Genomic DNA, 22,930 nt, shown 5'->3' on the forward strand with positions numbered 1-22,930 from the left:
AATGTTAGAATATGCAAGCTTTGTACTAATTTTTATACAATTACTAGAGGATAACAACGCTGATTCATGGTCAAATGTTGTCCTCAAGACACTCAAAATCCCTTGGCTGTGAGAATGTTAGAATATGAAAGCCTTGTACCAATCTCTTAACAATTACTAGAGGATAAAAACGCTGATTCATCGCTAAAATATTGTCCTGAAGAAACTCAAAAATTTCTCGGCTGTAGGAATGTTAAAATATGGAAGCCTTGTACCAATTTATATACAACTACTAGAGGGTTACAACGCTGAATCAGTGCTAAAATATTGTCCTCAAGACACTCAAAATCTCTTAAAAAATAAAGAAAGTTAGAATATGACAGCCTTGTATAAATTTTTATAAATTTATTGAAAAATAACGCTGATTCAGTGCTTAAATATTTTCCTCAAGACACTCAAAATCCTTTGGCGAAAAGGATTCCTTAAATATCTCCCTCTTCAATCATATTCCAGAGGAATAATCGATATTTCATTGCTTTAATGTACTGTTATTAATACTAACCTCGTAGTGTATAGAGTAACACGCTGAAGAACATAATGCCAAAAGACAAAGGAAGAATTAAGAAAGTATTCACATGGCATCAATTTACCATTGTACATTTGAAGAATTAGAGTTAATCATTTCGGATTTCGTGCAGTCTTAACATAGGGGGTTCACTGGTTTTTTATAGTTTTAAATCTTGACAATCCTTGTTTTAACCTAAAACTGGCATAAAACGGATTATATCTGAATACTATCGAAAAACTGTATCGATTTCATTTATTTATTAATCAGTCAAAACAGATGGAAGAAATGGTAAATTTTCCAAGTTAAAAACAGAGTATTGAGTGTTCTGACCGATTTACAGACAGACCAGCGTGCTTGGAAATGTCACCAAACAATGTTACAAACCAACTTTTAAAGTCCATGTTTATTAATCGTTAAGTAAAGAAGATAACGTCTTTTACAGTCAACCAATAATGAATATATCTTCACTCCCAAGTTCCAATGGTGTAGAGTGTTGGCGCCTCTCACATGTTCTTGGAAAGTACTTACATAAAATCACATACTATTTTTAGTTTAGACTCCAAATATATCGACGCCGTGTGAACCGGAAGACTGTTAACAAAATAACATCGGAAGTTTAAGCCTAAGTGCTAAACTGTATGAATTCGTCAATGTCAGACAGTTTTATCCTACAAAAAATCTGGATTAAAAATAAGTAAACAAGAAATAAATACATCTACAAGTTTAGAATCATGTATGTTAGTCCTTATCCCCATAATAAGAAATTTATAATTTTTTATTTCTTGTAGAATATACATAGGCATCTTACGGTTTGCTTAAATTCCCTGCTTACACAGAAACATAAATAAGATTAGTAAATATTTAAAAAAAGGGTAATTATCATATTAACCGCCGGGGCGGAAAAATACGAGTTTTGCGTTCTTAACTTATTGGAATCGTCCTATATAAAAAAAGTATAAGGTTTGATGGGGTGGAAATGAGAAATAACGAAGTTCTAGAAAATAAAAAATTAAATAACTTTCCAGTAATATCTCCATGTTCTACATCCACGTCTAGCGTCACGTGACCTTTTGTGGCCAATGATTGAACCTCGTGATGACGTCATCGGTTGCGCCGCCATCTTTGCAAACGTAAATGAGAAATTACAGAAATGAGCAGAATTTTGATCAAAATTAATAATGTTTTTCTTAATTTCGAGAAAAAAATTAATTACGAGTGCCTCCGGCCATCAGCGCGGGCTTCGGCAGCACCGAAGGTGCTGCCCCGCGCTGATGTCAATAAAAGAAAAACATCCCTCGAGATAGTACCTATCAGTAAAATATAAAATTCTAGAGGGGCTGATCAAAAATATAAATTGAAATGTAATGCAAAGGCAATTATGTAAAGTTTAAAAACTAAATAAATCATGAAAAACTCAAATATATAGATGGATATTAACAGAGAACACTTACCATTAGTGTGTTGGCGGGTATAGCTAAACAGCAGCAACAAAAAAGTGGTCTATCACAACGAAACGACAAAGTCTCCCGGTTTAAAAACACCACTCGACCGCACGACGAACAAATACACTCATTTTTAAAAATGCCCTGTTCTATTAAAAAAGAGATAATTTCGTTTCGGTTAAAACGTAAGCTCTTTACGTGCCCTACGAAACACTCCGACACACACAATTCACTAGGGTTGGTTGAACTAGTGGATGGTTGATTCATCATTGTAAACTCACTCACTCAATCCGACCTACTGAACACGATATCTTGTGTAGAACTGACCTATGCCCCGGACAACTCAGATAACAGGTATGCTATCAGGCTGCTATCAGTCCCGGCCGCAGATAATATTCAAGTAAACAGATTATCCAGACACAGCACACAAACTGAACATTAAAACATTAGAAACTTTACCACTTATCAATATACCCCCTAAAATCATGTTATTTGTCATTTGCACCCCCTAGTACTATATATATTTTTTGTTCAGGAGGGTGAGCAGAATACGTTGGTAACGTCAAATTCGTGATTTGCCGCCCCGGCGTTTAATCTTACTGGTACCGATTTATCACCTGAAGAGTTTTTCATCTAAGACAGTGATCTGCTCTACAATCTACTATTGAGGTTTTGCTAGCGCTCAGCCAATGGGGAGGGGATGTCGACCGTCATTGAACTATGTCTTGTTAACGTGGAAATAAAGCAAATTGGCCAAGTTTTATGTTCATAGCTTAATTCGTTCTCGAAATATCGCAAGCCAGTAATCTTCACTAACGTTCAGCCAAATCCAATAGAGCTACGAATATGTTAGAATTTGTATCTATTCATCACTTTGTCAGTTTCGCAAGCGGCTGTATAAGTATAAAATCAACCTAAAGGATTTAAAAAAATAAATTTTAATACAATACAATAGACCTTTATTGCCAGAAACAATTTTAACATTGCATAGCATGTGTCACATAATAATAATTTTTAACTATTACAATAATACAATTTTATGCTAATGATTTAATTTTTAAAATACCGTAAAAAATATCGTTTTTAGTTGACAATAAAAGTTGTCAAGCAGTAAAATTAATTAATAATAAAAAATAACTTAGGATGTCAACGCCCCTGTACTATCGCACATTGAAGCTAGTTAATCCTGTAATGGTTGAGAATTTAACTAGAGCCTGGTTAGTGTCCAATATTTGGAGATATAGTGTCCCAGTAGATAACCAAGTAGATATACTATGAGTGCAAACCGGTACTTACCACTGAAGAGTATTCCGGTCAGAAACAATCCGGCCTAGAGCACACTGACCCGCAACGACCGTACAAGACTACTGCAGGACACGCACTACAACTACCGGTCTGGCTGTGGAAGTTGCTGAGTGTTTGTGTTCTAAGGTCGCCACCCGATAAGATTGCGATAACAGACATTCCTTATCGTAAACATAAACGATTACACTTCATTTGGCTTTCCGCGAATTCTTCTATTAGACATAGCCTGTATCCATATTTTATTCCAAAGGTCGTTCTGTAGTTTTTCGCTGAATAGGAATGGAACATTTGTCTAACGCTGACCTCACATTGCATTGTAATAATTTATAAAGATTACAAATACGTCTTTTTGATTCGTCTATAAAACACGCACAGGTATAAATATTCTTTGGCATTAATAATTCATCAGATTCACTTATACTCAAAGTGAAAAAAATTTACGCTTCACATGCTTAAAGAGTTTGGTTTTAAGGTTTTGTTCTAACTATATAGGGTGTTCACAAAAGCCACAAACTTCTGTGGGAGATAGTATTCATAATTTGAAGCAAAAAATGTCCTATAAATATAGGTCGAAGAAGTAGTCATTTAGCCGCTAGTCACCATTTTGTATTTTTTATGAAACAATTAATATCAGTAGAAACATTAAAGCTAAGGAAACTAAATTTGGCACATAGGTTTGAATAAATAAGAGAAAAATTAAAACCAAAATTATTGTTTTATTTTCTTTGATATTAACAAAACGGTGTTTGTTGAAAATTTTTAAAGGCAAATAACAAAATACCCCATGTAGTATAAAAAATGTGCCTGAAACCAACTATTTGTGCAATTACATTACAATTCCAACGGATTTTTATGGATTTCGTTGAAACAAGTATCATCGTTAAAAAAACTATAAGGGGTTTTGTTATTAGACTAAATATTTTCAACAGACGCCATTTTGTTAAACTTAAAGAGCAAATTTGGTTTCTTTAGCTTAACTAGCTCTAGAAATATAAATATTTTTATAAAAAATACAAAATGGCGGCTAGTGGCTAAACTAAACATTTCTCGACCAATATTTTAAGGACTTTTTTGCTTGAATGATGAAAACCATTCCCCACAGAAGTTTGTGATGCTCTTTAGTGAACATCTTGTATATACTGGACTTATTTTATAGATAGATGCCAAGAGATGAAAGGCTACAATGTTAACGTTTACATAACTACTGTAAGGACTGCTACAAAAGCCAAATACGATAACAGGGTATGTCGGAATGTTTATTCATATCACAGAGTACTTATTTATGTCCACAATATGAGAATCCAGAAGTTGTAACATTTACAAATTCGTCAATGAACAGTAAAGTATTATTTGTCTTACATCCCCTGATTCATAAAAGAAATTATGTTAAAACAAACCCCCAAAGAAAAAATGGAAATAATATCCCTGGAAAATAAATAGATATGTGAACCATATATTTGTAAAATGAAAATTTTTGTTCAGACAGTAGTCTATGAGTTATCTTCATATTAACATTATACGCTAAAATATTTACCAAAATATAATTAAAACACCTTTCTGAGAAATGTATGTCTTGTTAATTGAGGTCTCTGAAAGAGCAATAAAAAGGATACTTTTTTCTTTTACTGTGTCCTAATGTTCCTGCTTCACTATATTCTGCGTAAAATTTAGATTTAATACATATTATAGTAAGTGTTGCCATCAGAGGAAACAGTAGTTACTGAAATCACCACTAGAGTGCAGATGGCAGTCAGTTCTGTAAACTGCCAGCTGATCGACACTAACTAGTCTAGGACCCCATGGCCTAGTGACTAGATCATCATACACACAAGCCCGGGGCGTGGGTGCAAATCTAAGGACGCCTGACCAACACGATTACTCTTTGCCACATTACTCAGACCACTCTTGTCATGCCGCCCACATGAAGCACCGCCATGGCGGGGTGGGACTTGGAAAGATAGGGTGAAAGATCTCGACCAATCACAGGCTTTGCGTATACTACTAGGGTTACTATTCTCAGGGTATATTTTCCTGAGGTTCTGTCAGTCCGAAAATTCTTTAATTCACAAGAATCCTAGAACATCGATAAACTATGGTGACTTTCAATTACAAGTCTAAGCAGCTCAACTATCTTATTTGTTCGACTCCCATTCGTGTGTCAGATGGAGAGACTGCCTGACCTTCTTCAGCAGAGATTGGTATTCTTGTAACACCAACCTTTATCTTGATTTGTCAAAGGCCTTCGACAGGATAAGCCACATTCATCTCCTAGCAAAACTTAGGACTTGGGGAGTGACTGGATCTCTCTTGATGTGGTTCGAGAGTTACCTGGCGAATCGTCTCCTCGTCGTGCGTCATGCCGGTGAGACATCTTTTGCATTTGAGGCGGTGTCTGGGGTGCCTCAGGGTTCTCTGCTGGGACCTGCCCTTTTTTCTATCTTCATTAATGACCTTCAGAATGTCGTCACATCGTCTAGCCTGTTAATGTTCGCGGATGACGCCAAGGTATATAGGGAGATATCCACACTTCAAGACTGCGCCTCTCTGCAATCTGACTTGGAAAGTGTCGTCTCCTGGTGTGTGCGGGATGGCATGGATATAAATTTCGCAAAGTGCTCTGTGGTCTCATTCCATCGCTCAGCTAGGGTCATAGTCTTCAACTACGAGATGGAGGGAACCATACTGAATCGCTCAGGTACAGTTAAGGATTTGGGAGTTATCTTGTCCTCGTCACTGAGCCCTGAACAGCATCTGTCTGCAATTACTAGGAAAGCCACTATTGCCCTCGGTCTTATATTTAGGACTTCTCGAGATGGGTTTTCACCATGGACACTTCGGGCCCTGTACGTCCAGTTGGTTCGACCAATATTGGAATACTGTTCGCCTGTATGGTCTCCCTACCTGTTGGGTCAGGTTGAACTCGTTGAAAGAATTCAGATAAGATTCATCAGGCTGATTGGGTTGAGACTTGGATTTGCCTACGACGGGGTTCCTGTTGAAGATCTGCAACGCCACTTTGGGCTCCTACCCTTGAGCACCAGACGCCAAATTGCTGACCTGATGTTCTTGAAGAAGATTTTGTCGTCGTCTTGTGATTCCCCGAGACTTTTAGAGAGGATCAATCTTTGTTGTCCTCGACCATCTTCAAGATCTGTGCAGCTTTTCGAGAGGGAATTCCTCGCTACGAACTATGCGTACAACAGTACAATAACGAGAATTCACAGGTTGGGAAATGGTCTTCCTGCGCATATTGATTTGTTCAGCATGTCCGACACATAATTCAAGAGGGAGGTCACTAAATATCTCTCTGGCCACACGTGAAACTCTGACACTGAACGTTATATTTTGCTTGCTGTTTTTTGTTTTTGTTTTTTTTTTTGTTAACACTTTTGTTTATATTTAATGGCATCAAACCCTGCATGTATTGTCGCATATTGTATATTTCACTAAATAGAGATGGTTTCTTGTGAATGTTATATATTGCTTGCTATTTTCTTAACACTTTTGTTCATATATTATTATAATAGCATCAAAATTTGCATGTATTGTAGCATGTTTTTTATTTTGCTAAATGGAAATGGTTTCTTGTGATTTTTTTATATATATATCAATGAACATAGGCTACGCTAATCTTTATTTTTTCTTTCGTATTGTATTTGTTCATATGCATATGTATGTCTCAGTAGTATATAAGTAACTCTATATTTTATACGCTACCGGTACTTTAATTAAGTCTTTTTTACGGTTCCACCTTCATGTTGCACTTGTTTATTAACTATACTGCTGTTGTAATTTTTCTTTTTATTCACGATGTTGATGTTATTTGGCACTTGTTTTGCTTATTTTTTTGCTTCTGTTTGCTTTAGCATGTATGCATGTAAACTATTTATGTAAGTTGTTTATATCAAGCCTCTTGTATTTTCACAATACCTATAACAAATGTGAAATGGTGTATACCGTATGTAAATAAATAAATAAATAAATAAACCTACAGTTGTTCTTCCTAGTCGTAATTATTCTCAGTAGCCAAGGTGTGTGGAGTTCTGAGACAAGATCCTGTGCATGTCATAATCGTTGATTACAAGGCCCCTAGTTACAGTGATTTTTCAGTTGTGCAATTTTTTGAATTTTCAGCCCCCTACTATAAAATCATAAACATTGAAAAAATGGATTATTCTACAATATAAAGGTACGGTAGTCAGACACGGAACACTGATGAATATATGAGTATGAATTATTTATAATACTCATACGAAATATAAAGGATGGGAATAATATGATGTAATGCTTGGAATTATATGATCAACAGAAAGGTTGTCCAATTAATATTAAGATTTTAATTTCCACATAATGACTTATTTTAAGATCTATAACTCATCGTGGAGTGATCACAAACCTTTGTTGGCTTATCTGGAAACTATTTTAAGTATATGTTTACGGAATGAAATATATTTTTAATTTATCCAATAAAAACTGCACGCACTAACTTAATATTTTGTAGGTACTGTCAGCTCTAGAAGTAGCAACTAGACCATTACTGATTCAGTAACAAAAGATTTCATATTCATCCGGTGTTTACCATCTCGACATCCAAAACCGATAACGAATCCGTATGGAAACTTTCATATTCAAAACTATGAAATACCGTTTTTGTGTAAAAACGCTACATCCAATAACAACCATTCACATTGAAGAGTATAAAATACGATGTACAAAAAAAAACGTGGTATAACCGCCTACATCCAAATTATATAACTCAAAAAATACGTACATGGACTGTTCTGTGACTGGAGGATGTATAATACTATCTAATATTAGCGAATCAACTCAATATTTGTAAGCTTGCTGTGTATTAGATTACTGTTTAACACAATAAGGATGAAAATGAACAGCTGATGGCTATTATACAAATATGAAGATGACTATATGCAAAACTAAGGTGTTCCCGCTGATGAAACCAATAATAGTTTCCGCCAGCTCGGCGCCGTTCTATATAACGCCGCACTTTACCTCGTTATAACAAGATTGGATGAACAAATTCCGCTTTCAGATTGGATTATAACAATTTGGCTGTAACAGACCTTGAAAATTGAATATCATACATTTTAGATGAAACAGAAGTAGGCAACAGAAGCTTATTCAGGGCAGTGTGTTAGAAACTAGTTCTATTTTAGTATTTATAACGTAATTAATGTTTAAAATATTGCATTAAGTAATTCGAGTTTCGTACTAGACCATATTGAAGCAGTGGATTTAATGTTTAAATTCCTAAAATTAAAATGGAATATTTTTAAATGATTGTGGATTTTTTTATTCCTTATTGTATTATTTATTAATGATGGATGCATTTAATATTTGAGTATAAAAGAATACATTCGGTCATATTTTAACTAAGGAGAAGTTATTTATTTCTTTAGTATTATTAAATTTACGTTATATGTGAGACATTAATTGTCAACGTACATTAATATCGTTTATTGATGTACTTCATCCGGTTGCCATATGTGGTGAATAATATATTGAACTTTAATTAATGAACCTATTACCACAAAACTAAAGAATTTATAATGTAATGTGGTGTCCGATCCATGTACTAATTGGTTAGATACTGTAACTTACCATAATACCAATTTAATTCTCTGATATGTCAACCAAGTACTATCAAACTTTTCTTTATTGGCAAACTGCTTTACCAGGAACGAGAAATGGATACATGGTACGTGTAAAAGAACAGTTGCCAGACAACATTCTCTAATTCCGTACGAGCTATCCCAGTCACATAATGTAACGGAGCGTCGTTTGTTACCTAAGTAAACAAGTTTTGATCATTGCAAGAAGGTTATCCTTCAGGTTCTGTCGTGCCATCCAAGGCCAGGACCTTGCACCTTCAACAGGATCGTCGATGGCAAACCTTATATGTTAGGTCTACACAGCTTTTAAGAAATTCTGAGACCTATGATTGTATTTGAAGAAATCCCTAACTAGAAGTTTGCGCGCAGGGCCAAGATCAAAAACCTTGTGCCTCCAACAGGATCAGCAATAACAAACCGTATATGTTAGATCTATACAGCCTTGAAGCAATTCTGAGACCTTCGATAGCGTTTCAAGAAATCCTGAAGTTTTGTCGAGCTGGACCAATGCCAGGACAGTCTTCAGGCAATTATGAAACCAATTGTGGTATTTGAGTAACCCTAACTCTAGAAGTTTTGTCGTGAAGTACCAAGTTAAAAACCTTGTGCCTCCAACAGGATCAGCAATAACAAACCGTATATGTTAGATCTATACAGCCTTGAAGCAATTCTGAGACCTTCGATGGCGTTTAAGAAATCCTGAAGTTTTGTCGAGCTGGACCAATGCCAGGACAGTCTTCAAGCAATTATGAAACCAATTGTGGTATTTGAGTAACCTAAATCTAGAAGTTTCGTCGTGAAGTACCAAGTTAAAAAACCTTGTGACTCCAACAGGATCGTCGATGGCAAACCTTAAATGTTAGGTCTAAACAGTATTCAAACCTGAGACTATGATGGTATTTCAATAATTCCTTAATCTTTAAGTTTTGTTTTGCAGGATAAAGGTCAAAATCCTAGTGACTTCAACAGGAGCGTCGATTGTAAACTGTATATGTTACGGTCAACACTGCCGTTAAGCAATTTTGAGACCTTTGGCGGTATTTCAAAAGTCGTCTTGTGGAAGTCTTAGTGGTGGACCTAGATTAAGACGTTGTGTTCTCCAATAGTAGCGTCGATAGCAAAGTTTATATTTAACAATGAGGAAATTTTTTGTGCATTTCTAAGATCTAAGGTAAATGATAAAGTCTTTTGTCAAATGATACAGCCATAGAATACATTATTTCCCAGAGTTTCCAAAATTGGTCTTTACTTTCGAATTTTGTTAACATTGTTTACCTCTACACATTAAAAACAGTAAGATATTTAATTTATATCTAGGAATTATTTGGTAGCCTTAGATATCACTAAACGTCGTGAAATGCCCAGGAGGGACAGTTCTGGCTGGTTTATATCTTCCAGTTGAAGGTACAGCAAACACCGATGTGTCACTTAAATCTGGAGAACCTTATAGATGTTCAGGAGCGGCACATCACTAACCGCAAATTTCGAGATTCTGGGGTGCAATAGTAGGGGTAGTTCGATAGGTTTAGTCTACTGCGGAGATGACTGTTGTAGTTTGTGGGGTTCCCTAAGAGTCAAAGGCATATGTGCGTGTGCCATCCCCTGCCTGCTTTGACTGGAGAGGCTGGTCCAGAGCTGCCTTCCCCTTCTTCAGAGGGGACATCACTGAGACTAATGCTCTAAATGTTTCCTCAAGGATCTCGACAGGAGGCGGCCCCTACCTCCAAGATTATCCATCCAGAATATCCTGCTATTCCGGAAGCAGCTCAAAGGCCCTTTACGGACTAGGTGCAATTTCTAAGCTTCCTAAGAGAACAAACCAAAAACGTGATGATGGAACCAGTGAATTCAGAGTTCATATTTCCTCTGTATGTCACGCCGAAGGGACTGGTAATTAAAAAATTCTCACCGAGAGAACAATTAAGTTTTGATAATACTCATGAGATTTATACACAACATTTACAATGGTGTAAGACTAGAGGCCTTGCTTCAGCGGAGTGTCATAAACCACGAATGGTAACGTCTGTGGTTGCATATTAACCTTCTATTCTCCGGCTTACGCAACTGCTTGGCTAACCCGGGTGAAAGTGCTATTGTGTGCTCTACACTGAGGCTTGTAACCTGGGAACACTTCCGCACACAAGGCCACTTCACGTAATCTCTGTCATCTTCACACCACCGCTCCGCGCCGCGCCGCGCCGCACATTACTTGCATTTGTCTTCCAGTCAAGTAATATAAGTGTGGAGAAGCATCGACCTTCAGTAAATTCATTTTTTGAAGATTTAATCTTAATTCCTGCTCTCGCCTTACTTTGTGTTGTACCAAATTTAGTAAAAATTAAAATTGTTTTTCTACTTTGCACAATTTATGTAAAAACTGATTTAAAAAAATAAATTTTTAAATTGTTTACAGCAAACAAAAAAAACACTATTTTTATCACTTTGCACAAAAATAACAATGTTTTATACTTAAGTTGTTCTGTAAAGTGATTGTTTTACGTTACCTTGTTAGTTAGAAGGATTTCAAAAATTCAGCTGGCGCACAATTCAAGTTTTTTCAGTGTGCTAAACTCAAACTTTGTTATTGTTTCAGTAGAATTAAATGTAAAAAAATACAAGTCCCCCCTCCGTAGACTAATGGATACATTCTCGGCCCTCTAACTGAGAGATCACGGGTTCAAATCCCGGAGAAAGGCAATCAGGCAAAGACACGAATATACAGTGTACTTTACAAATAAATAAAAACAGTGTGCTTCAAAGCTACAATAATTGTAGCTTTGTAGCTCAGCACAAAGGCTGAAAAAAAATAAAATAAAAAAAGATGTTTTGTCAACTTGATAGCTTTACTATATTGAGTTATTACGTAATAAAAATTTCATAAAGCGGATAAGTTTTAATTTTGTATTCTATATAATAAAACGCTGCCCAAAAATGTCTTTAGACTGCTTAATTGTATTTCTGATCTCGGTTTTCCCTAATTCGTAAATCGTGATTGCACACCCAAAACGACCACTTTTGTCTTCTTGTGGTGAAAACTGCTATTATTAGTGCGACTTAGATTTTACGAAAAACAATTTATTTATTCTGCTACTTTGTAATAGCAGGTTATTTATAAATCAATAACGTGTACCTAGAAATAGCATTGGCAGGAATAGAACCACTTGCGAAGTTGTTGTTTTCACAAACATCACGTGTCTTCCAGTAATATTCCATCGGATACGAAATCCAGTCTCCGCTTATTGAACATCCAAATGGAAAGTTTAAAATGGGAAATTATGAAGAAAAATAATGGATTAAAAAGGATTGTCTCCCTCACCACGAGCACGATTGTCAATATCACTTCTAGTCGAGAAGCCGACAGCTAATTTGCACTGTAGGAGCTCACAATCTACTTTTTCTTGAAATCAATAGAACAATTATTTCTAACAAGCAATAGCTCGGCAGCCATGTTAGTTCGTTAGAAGTCGAATGGGGGGGAGGGGTGTTATCGAAAAGGTTAAAAAATATAAACCTTTCCAAGTTATTTTTTCTATATCCGTCAGATACATAAATAATAGTTGTATAACTGTCAGACAACTAGATAAAGAAACTGAAAGGCACCACCTTAAGGGTCTATACATAGTTAAGGTGACCTTGATTTTCATGTATTTACGTGTCTGACTAAGGTAAATGGTTTTAAGTGTACCAAATAAAAGTATGATATGATAAAAATTATAATTTTTTATTTTTAACCCCTTTTATACCCGGCCATTTCGACCTCCACCGAAACTAGAGCTGAGGTGTTTATAGTTGTGTGCTCAGAGCGTGCAGTTTGGTTCACAGCTTCTGGAACATTCCTAGTTCCTGGCAGACAGTAAAGATGATCGATCACTGGTGTTTATAATTGCTATTTTATCCTGTAAGTAATCAGCTTGGGAAATCTAGTTTCCCAACAAATGATGATAAAATACGGGGAAACACATTTAAATACTTAGCCAGACAGTAAAGATAGTCGCCACTGTTTATAATTGCTATGGTGTCCCTATAAGTCATCAGATTGGGAGCTCAAGTTTAACCAATCAATGATGATAAAATATAGGGACATCGCATTTAAATACTTAGCCAGACAGTAAAGATGATCGTTACTGTTTATAATTGCTATGGTGTCCTATAAGTCATCAGGTTGGGAGCTGTAGTTAACCAATCAATGATGATAAAATACAGGGACATCGCATTTAAATACTTAGCCAGACAGTAAAGATGATCGTTACTGTTTATAATTGCTATGGTGTCCTATAAGTCATCAGATTGGGAGCTCAAGTTAACCAATCAATGATGATAAAATACAGGGACATCGCATTTAAATACTTAGCCAGACAGTAAAGATGATCGTTACTGTTTATAATTGCTAAGGTGTCCTATAAGTCATCAGGTTGGGAGCTGTAGTTTCCCAATCAATTATGAAAAAATACGGGGACATCACATTTAAATACTTAGCCAGACAGTAAAGATGATCGTTACTGTTTATAATTTGCTAAGGTGTCCTATAAGTCATCAGGTTGGGAGCTGTAGTTAACCAATCAATGATGATAAAATACAGGGACATCACATTTAAATACTTAGCCAGACAGTAAAGATGATCGTTACTGTTTATTAATTTACTATGGTGTCCTATAAGTCATCAGGTTGGGAGCTGTAGTTAACCAATCAATGATGATAAAATACAGGGACATCGCATTTAAATACTTAGCCCAGACCAGTAAAGATGATCGTTACTGTTTATAATTGCTAAGGTGTCCTATAAGTCATCAGGTTGGGAGCTGTAGTTAACCAATCAATGATGATAAAATACTGGGACATCGCATTTAAATACTTAGCCAGACAGTAAAGATGATCGTTACTGTTTATAATTGCTATGGTGTCCTATAATTCATCAGATTGGGAGCTCAAGTTTAACCAATCAATGATGATAAAATACAGGGACATCGCATTTAAATACTTAGGGCAGACAGTAAAGATGATCGTTACTGTTTATAATTGCTAAGGTGTCCTATAAGTCATCAGATTGGAGCTGTAGTTTCCCAATCAATTATGATAAAATACGGGGACATCACATTTAAATACTTAGCCAGACAGTAAAGATGATCGTTACTGTTTATAATTAACTATGGTGTCCTATAAGTCATCAGGTTGGGAGCTGTAGTTAACCAATCAATGATGATAAAATACAGGGACAACTCGCATTTAAATACTTAGCCAGACAGTAAAGATGATCGTTACTGTTTATAATTGCTAAGGTGTTCCTATAAGTCATCAGGTTGGGAGCTGTAGTTAACCAATCAATGATGATAAAATACTGGACATCGCATTTAAATACTTAGCCAGACAGTAAAGATGATCGTTACTGTTTATAATTGCTATGGTGTCCTATAAGTCATCAGATTGGGAGCTCAAGTCAAGTCAACCAATCAATGATGATGATAAAATACAGGGACATCGCATTTAAAATATTTAGCCAGACAGTAAACATGATCGTTACTGTTTATAATTGCTAAGGTGTCCTATAAGTCATCAGGTTGGGAGCTGTAGTTTCCCAATCAATTATGATAAAATACGGGGACATCACATTTAAAATACTTAGCCAGACAGTAAAAGAATGATCGTTACTGTTTAATAATTGCTAAGTTGTCCTATAAGTCATCAGTTGGGAGCTGTAGTTAACCAATCAATGATGATAAAAATACAGGGACAGTCACATTTAAATACTTAGCCAGACAGTAAAGATGATCGTTACTGTTTATAATTGCTAATGGTGTCCTATAAGTCATCAGATTGGGAGCTCAAGTTAACCAATCAATGATGATAAAATACAGGGACATAGTCGCATTTAAATACTTAGCCAGAACAGTAAAGATGATCGTTACTGTTTATAATTGCTAAGGTGTCCTATAAGTCATCAGGTTGGGAGCTGTAGTTTCCCAATCAATTATGATAAAATACGGGGACATCACATTTAAATACTTAGCCAGACAGTAAAGATGATCGTTACTGTTTATAATTGCTAAGGTGTCCTATAAGTCATCAGGTTGGGAGCTTTAGTTAACCAATCAATGATGATAAAATACAGGGACATCACATTTAAATACTTAGCCAGACAGTAAAGATGATCGTTACTGTTTATAATTACTATGGTGTCCTATAAGTCATCAGGGTTGGGAGCTGTAGTTAACCAATCAATGATGATAAAATACAGGGACATCGCATTTAAATACTTAGCCAGACAGTAAAGATGATCGTTACTGTTTATAATTGCTAAGGTGTCCTATAAGTCATCAGGTTGGAGCTGTAGTTAACCAATCAATGATGATAAAATACTGGGACATCGCATTTAAATACTTAGCCAGACAGTAAAGATGATCGTTACTGTTTATAATTGCTATGGTGTCCTATAAGTCATCAGATTGGGAGCTCAAGTTAACCAATCAATGATGATAAAATACAGGGACATCGCATTTAAATACTTAGGCAGACAGTAAAGATGATCGTTACTGTTTATAATTGCTAAGGTGTCCTATAAGTTATCAGGTTGGGAGCTGTAGTTTTCCCAATCAATTATGATAAAATACGGGGACATCACATTTAAATACTTTAGCCAGACAGTAAAGATGATCGTTACTGTTTATAATTACTATGGTGTCCTATAAGTCATCAGGTTGGGAGCTGTAGTTAACCAATCAATGATGATAAAATACAGGGACATCGCATTTAAATACTTAGCCAGACAGTAAAGATGAATCGTTACTGTTTATAATTGCTAAGGTGTCCTATAAGTCATCAGGTTGGGAGCTGTAGTTAACCAATCAATGATGATAAAATACTGGGACACATCGCATTTAAATACTTAGCCAGACAGTAAAGATGATCGTTACTGTTTATAATTGCTATGGTGTCCTATAAGTCATCAGATTGGGAGCTCAAGTTAACCAATCAATGATGATAAAATACAGGGACATCGCATTTAAATATATTAGCCAGACAGTAAACATGATCGTTACTGTTTATAATTGCTAAGGTGTCCTATAAGTCATCAGGTTGGGAGCTGTAGTTTCCCAATCAATTATGATAAAATACGGGGACATCACATTTAAATACTTAGCCAGACAGTAAAGATGAATCGTTAACTGTTTATAATTGCTAAGTTGTCCCTATAAGTCATCAGGTTGGGAGCTGTAGTTAACCAACTCAATGATGATAAAATACAGGGACATCACATTTAAATACTTAGCCAGACAGTAAAGATGATCGTTACTGTTTATAATTGCTATGGTGTCCTATAAGTCATCAGATTGGGAGCTCAAGTTAACCAATCAATGATGATAAAATACAGGGACATCGCATTTAAATACTTAGCCAGACAGTAAAGATGATCGTTACTGTTTATAATTGCTAAGGTGTCCTATAAGTCATCAGGTTGGGAGCTGTAGTTTTCCCAATCAATTATGATAAAATACGGGACATCACATTTAAATACTTAGCCAGACAGTAAAGATGATCGTTACTGTTTATAATTGCTAAGGTGTCCTATAAGTCATCAGGTTGGAGCTGTAGTTAACCAATCAATGATGATAAAATACAGGGACATCACATTTAAATACTTAGCCAGACAGTAAAAGATGATCGTTACTGTTTATAATTGCTAAGGTGTCCTATAAGTCATCAGTTGGGAGCTGTAGTTTTCCCAATCAATTATGATAAAATACGGGGACATCACATTTAAAATACTTAGCCAGACAGTAAAGATGATCGTTACTGTTTTATAATTGCTAAGGTGTCCTATAAGTCATCAGGTTGGAAGCTGTAGTTAACAAATCAATGATGATAAAATACAGGGACATCGCATTTAAATACTTAGCCAGACAGTAAAGATGATCGTTACTGTTTATAATTGCTAAGGTGTCCTATAAGTCATCAGGTTGGGAGCTGTAGTTTCCCAATCAATTATGATAAAATACGGGGACATCACATTTAAATACTTAGCCAGACAGTAAAGATGATCGCCACTGTTTATAATTGCTATGGTGTCTTATAAGTCATCAGATGGGTAAACCTAGTTTTCCAAATAATGATGATAAAATACGGGGACATTCCATTTAAATACTTAGCCAGACAGTAAAGATGATCGCCACTGTTTATAATTGCTAAGGTGGTCCTATAAGTCATCAGGTTGGGAGCTGTAGTTTCCCAATCAATTATGAATAAAATACGGGGACATCACATTTAAATACTTAGCCAGACAGTAAAGATGATCGCCACTGTTTATTAATTGCTATGGTGTCTTATAAGTCATCATATTGGTAAACCTAGTTTTCCAAATAATGATGTTAAATACGGGGAAATCAGTTTTAAATACTTAGCCCAGACAGTAAAGATGATCGTTACTGTTTATAATTGCTAAGGTGTCCTATAAGTCATCAGGTTGGGAGCTGTAGTTAACAAATCAATGATGATAAAATACAGGGACATCGCATTTAAATACTTAGCCAGACAGTAAAGATGATCGTTACTGTTTATAATTGCTAAGGTGTCCTATAAATCATCAGGTTGGGAGCTGTAGTTTCCCAATCAATTATGATAAAATACGGGACATCACATTTAAATACTTAGCCAGACAGTAAAGATGATCGCCACTGTTTATAATTGCTATGGTGTCTTATAAGTCATCAGATGGGTAAACCTAGTTTTCCAAATAATGATGATAAAATACGGGACATTCCATTTAAATACTTAGCCAGACAGTAAAGATGATCGCCACTGTTTATAATTGCTATGGTGTCTTATAAGTCATCAGATGGGTAAACCTAGTTTTCCAAATAATGATGATAAAATACGGGGACATTCCATTTAAATACTTAGCCAGACAGTAAAGATGATCGCCACTGTTTATAATTGCTATGGTGTCTTATAAGTCATCAGATTGGTAAACCTAGTTTTCCAAATAATGATGATAAAATACGGGGACATCACATTTAAATACTTAGCCAGACAGTAAAGATGATCGCCACTGTTTATAATTGCTATGGTGTCTTATAAGTCATCAGATTGGTAAACCTAGTTTTCCAAATAATGATGATAAAATACGGGGACATCAGATTTAAATACTTAGCCAGACAGTAAAGATGATCGCCACTGTTTATAATTGCTATGGTGTCTTATAAGTCATCAGATTGGTAAACCTAGTTTTCCAAATAATGATGATAAAATACGGGGAATCAGATTTAAATACTTAGCCAGACAGTAAAGATGATCGCCACTGTTTATAATTGCTATAGTGTCCTGTAAGTCATCAGCTTGGGAGCTGTAGTTTCCCCACCAATGATGATAAAAAACGAGGACATCGCATTTGAATACTTAGCCAGACAGTATAAATAATCACTGTCGTTTGTAACTGATATGGTGTCATGTAAGTCATCAGCTTGGGAGCTCTATTTTCCCAACCAATGGTGATAAAATACGCGGACACCACATTTGAATAACGTCGATAAATGGCTACGGTTTAAAGACGAATATATCGTCACCAATTTATGGAAGGTATTAAGTATCGGCATGAGCTAATATATTGCTACGAGCTGCTGCACTCTATCGGTCGGTCGTACAAATGAACTGTGATTTGATATAATTCTCTACAAATAAGCTTAACACCCTTTTACCGTTCATGGGAATCTGAGAAATTTTAAATATTGATTATAATATCAACGATGCTATCAGATGTCAAAGACTCTATACTAAATGTGCTCGCTGGTGTATACGTGTATGTTTTTATCCTGAATTTAAAGGTGAACAAAATTAAGACATCGTTTCAATTTTTTTGCTGATTAAAAGAAGTCATAACCATAATTGTTTAATAAAATTTCATCGAAAAATTTTAGTTGAATTTGACTATAAACACAGGGTGTACATCATATTGCTTGATTATTTGATTATTATTTAATTGACTTTAGATTATAAGAAATTATTAACACTTTTTGTGAAAGGTTTTATGACTAAAGCATCTTTTCAGTAATTTGTTTGAGATAAACCTGAGTTAAATTTTAAAAATTACATAATTTAAAGTTTATATTATTAAGTACTTAAAACGGGGTACTTTTTACAAGAAAACGAAGTTTATCTTAGAAAAGATAAAGCACAGAAGATACAATGGAACAACTGTGCCTATAAAACAGTACTGCAGTACAACTGAAACACAGCATATATCGCAGTACCAGATATTTATGCAAGTATTTTACGGATTAAAAAGGTCCATCAAACGAAAACATTACGATTAATAGTATCTTTGAAAATATTAATATTCATTTGTTGCATCTTATCCAAAGATGCCCATAAATTTAATGGGCTTAGATTCTTCTTTAAACATAAATTAAAACCGACCGTCATTGAAGTCGAGTCGTCAATATTCAACTAAAGTTTCCATAAAACATTATTCATCTTTTTGCAATTGGTAAAATTATTAGTAAACAAATTTAAACAATAATTACATTAAGTGAACTTAAAAGTGTGTTTATAAAGTTATGCACGCGTATTTATAAAGACGTGTATAAATAATACTTTTGAAATATTTACACTGTCACAAATTGCGATAGTTAATTACATTGATGATAATCTAAGACTCGTAAGACTATCACATACCTGGCTGTATCTGACCCGGTTCACGTGACCTCTTATCAGCAATTACCATCTCGTTAGTCATAAGTGTAAAATTTAGGTTCGACACCACAGCTACCGGTGGTAGACACAAACAATAAACGTTATCAGAGAACAAGGTCATAGCCTCGACTCTTGAGTGATAAGCAGCTGTCTAGTTGATGACTGAGCTGCATGACACTGTGTACTCAGCCGTGATAGAGACCACGTGACGTCAGGAGGATGCGGTACTGTCTGCCGTATTACACACACTCTCACATGTGATCGACTCATTAAGGAGAGTCCAGGCTCTTCTTAAGCTGGTCAACGAAGAACATCCGTCTGTTTGTGTGATAACGATTAATAGATAGATCATAGAGACTTTAAACTAGACCTGCGTTGATTTTGAGGTCAAAGATAAAAACGAAGAACGTCCGTCTGTCTGTGCGATAATTATTGATAGATAGATCATAGAGACTTGAAACTTGGTGTATAGGTTTGTATTGATACAAAGAAGAACCGTGTTGATTTTGAGGTCAAAAGATCAAAACGAAGAACGGTCAGTCTGTCTGTGCGATAATTATTGATATATAGATCATAGAGACTTGAAACTTGGTGTATAGGTTTGTATTGATACAAAGAAGAACCGTGTTCATTTTGAGGTCAAAAGATCAAAACGAAGAACGGTCAGTCTGTCTGTGCGACAAATATTCATAAATAGATCATAGAGACTTTAAATTTGGTGTATAGGTTTGTATTGATACAAAAAAGGAACTATGTTGATTTTGAGGTCAAAAGATCAAAACGAAGAACGTCCGTCTGTCTGTGCGACAAATATTCATAAATAGATCATAGAGACTTGAAATCTTGGTGTATAGGTTTGTATTGATACAAAAAGGAACTGTGTTGATTTTGAGATCAAAAAATTAAAAAAACGAGGAACGTCCGTCTGTCTGTGCGATACATCCTGATAGATAAAGTTCATAGAGACTTTAAACTTGGTGTATAGGTTTGTACTGATACAAAAAAGGAACTATGTTGATTTTGAGGTCAAAAGATCAAAACGAAGGAACGTCCGTCTGTCTGTGCGACAAATATTCATAGATAGATCATAGAGACTTTAAACTTGGTGTATAGGTTTGTATTGATACAAAAAAGGAACTGTTGATTGAGGAGATAAAAAAAACGTCCGTCTGTCTGTGCAATAACTATTGATAAATAAATCATAGAGACTTGAAAATTGGTTTATAGGTCTGTATTGATACAAAACAATAACTGTGTTGATTTTGAGGTCAAAAGATTAAAAATGAAGGACGTCCGTCTGTCTGTGCGATACATTGATAGATAAAGTTCCTAGAGACTTTGAAACTTGGTGTATAGGTTTGTATTGATACAAAAAAGAACTGTGTTGATTTTGAGGTCAAAAGATAAAAATGAAGAACGTCCGTCTGTCTGTGCGATAATATTGATAAATAGATCATAGAGACTTTAAACTTGGTGTATAGGTTTGTATTGATACACAAAAAGAACTGTGTTGATTTTGAGGTCATAAGATAAAAATGAAGAACGTCTGTTTGTGCGATAACTATTGATAAATAGATCATAGAGACTTTAAACTTGGTGTATAGGTTTGTATTGATACAAAAAAGAACTGTGTTGATTTTGAGGTCAAAAGATAAAAATGTAGAACATCTGTTTGTGCGATAACTATTGATAAATAGATCATAGAGACTTTAAACTTGGTGTATAGGTTTGTATTGATACAAAAAGGATCTGCGTTGATTTTGAGGTCAAAAGATAAAAATGAAGAACGTCCGTCTGTCTGTGCGATACATCCTGATATAAAGTTCCATAGAGACTTTAAACTTGGTGTATAGGTTTGTATTGATACACAAAAAGAACTGTGTTGAATTTGAGGTCAAAAGATAAAAATGAAGAACGTCCGTCTGTCTGTGCGATAACTATTGATAAATAGATCATAGAGACTTTAAACTTGGTGTATAGGTTTGTTTGTATTGATACAAAAAGGATCTGCGTTGATTTTGAGGTCAAAAGATAAAAATGAAGAACGTCCCGTCTGTCTGTGCGATACATTGATATAAAGTTCCTAGAGACTTTAAACTTGGTGTATAGGTTTGTATTGATACACAAAAAGAACTGTGTTGAATTTGAGGTCAAAAGATAAAAATGTAGAACGTCTGTTTGTGCGATAACTATTGATAAATAGATCATAGAGACTTTAAACTTGGTGTATAGGTTTGTATTGATACAAAAAGGATCTGCGTTGATTTTGAGGTCAAAAGATAAAAATGAAGAACGTCCGTCTGTCTGTGCGATAAATATTGATAAATAAATCATAGAGACTTGAAACTTGGTGTATAGGTTTGTATTGATACACAAAAAGAACTGTGTTGAATTTGAGGTCAAAAGATAAAAATGAAGAACGTCCGTCTGTCTGTGCGATAAATTTTGATAAATAGATCATAGAGACTTTAAACTTGGTGTATAGGTTTGTATTGATACAAAAAGGATCTGCGTTGATTTTGAGGTCAAAAGATAAAAAACTAGGAACGTCCGTCTGTCTGTGCGATAACTATTGATAAATAGATTATAGAGTCTTGAAACTTGGTATAGATTTCTTCTAATCCAAAGAATAGTGTATTGATCTTGAGGTCGAACGGTCTGTTAATCTGTCTCTGCAATAATTCTCGATAGAAAGGTCTTAAAATGGACTTGGTTTTCTATTAGTCCAAAGACAGTAAATTTATTTTGGGATCGAAAGTCAAAGAACGGTTTGTTACTCTGTCAGAGAGGTAATTATCAATAGAAATATTTTTTAAATTAACTCGGAATTTGGTACGTAGGTACCTTTTGAACGAAAGAAGAACTTTATTTATTCTGAATTAAAGATAACACGATAGTGCATCTGTGTGTCCGTCTTTGCAATAAATCTTGACACAAAGTTCCAAGAGAAATGAAATATTGTATATAGGTTTCTCTTGATCCATAATAGAACTGTAATGATTTTGGGATAAAAAAGCAAGAGAATAATTCGACCGTCTGTTAATTCGATAATTCGTGATAGAGAGGGTTTGAATCTGGACTTGAAACACAACTTTATTGGTTTTGAATTTCAGATAAATATGGTAGTCCGTATCTCTTTTCGTTTAAACAAAAGTAGATCGTGTGACAAGCACAAAGTAACAAAAGTACCAAATATCATTTCATGGTTGTTTGAAAAGGATACAAATATATAATTCAAGAGTTTTTACTACTCTCAAAAGTCCTGCAATTCGTGATACGGTTACATCAAATTTTTTCTAGGGATAAAAATGGCCGTGCTTAAAGAT

General features: G+C 35.1%; 1 protein-coding gene across 1 annotated transcript in view; it reads right to left on the minus strand.

Annotated features, from left to right (window-relative positions):
• Positions 1-19,734, minus strand: part of LOC124358546 — a 67,977-nt gene extending 48,243 nt beyond the window's left edge. The window contains exon 1 of the mRNA XM_046810846.1: positions 19,587-19,734. The gene's annotated coding sequence lies outside the window, so the exon portion shown is untranslated. The remainder of the gene's footprint in view (positions 1-19,586) is intronic.
• Between the last annotated feature and the right edge of the window lie 3,196 nt (positions 19,735-22,930).

The sequence above is a fragment of the Homalodisca vitripennis genome, chromosome 3, assembly GCF_021130785.1.
Source record: "Homalodisca vitripennis isolate AUS2020 chromosome 3, UT_GWSS_2.1, whole genome shotgun sequence".
NCBI lineage: Eukaryota > Metazoa > Arthropoda > Insecta > Hemiptera > Cicadellidae > Homalodisca > Homalodisca vitripennis.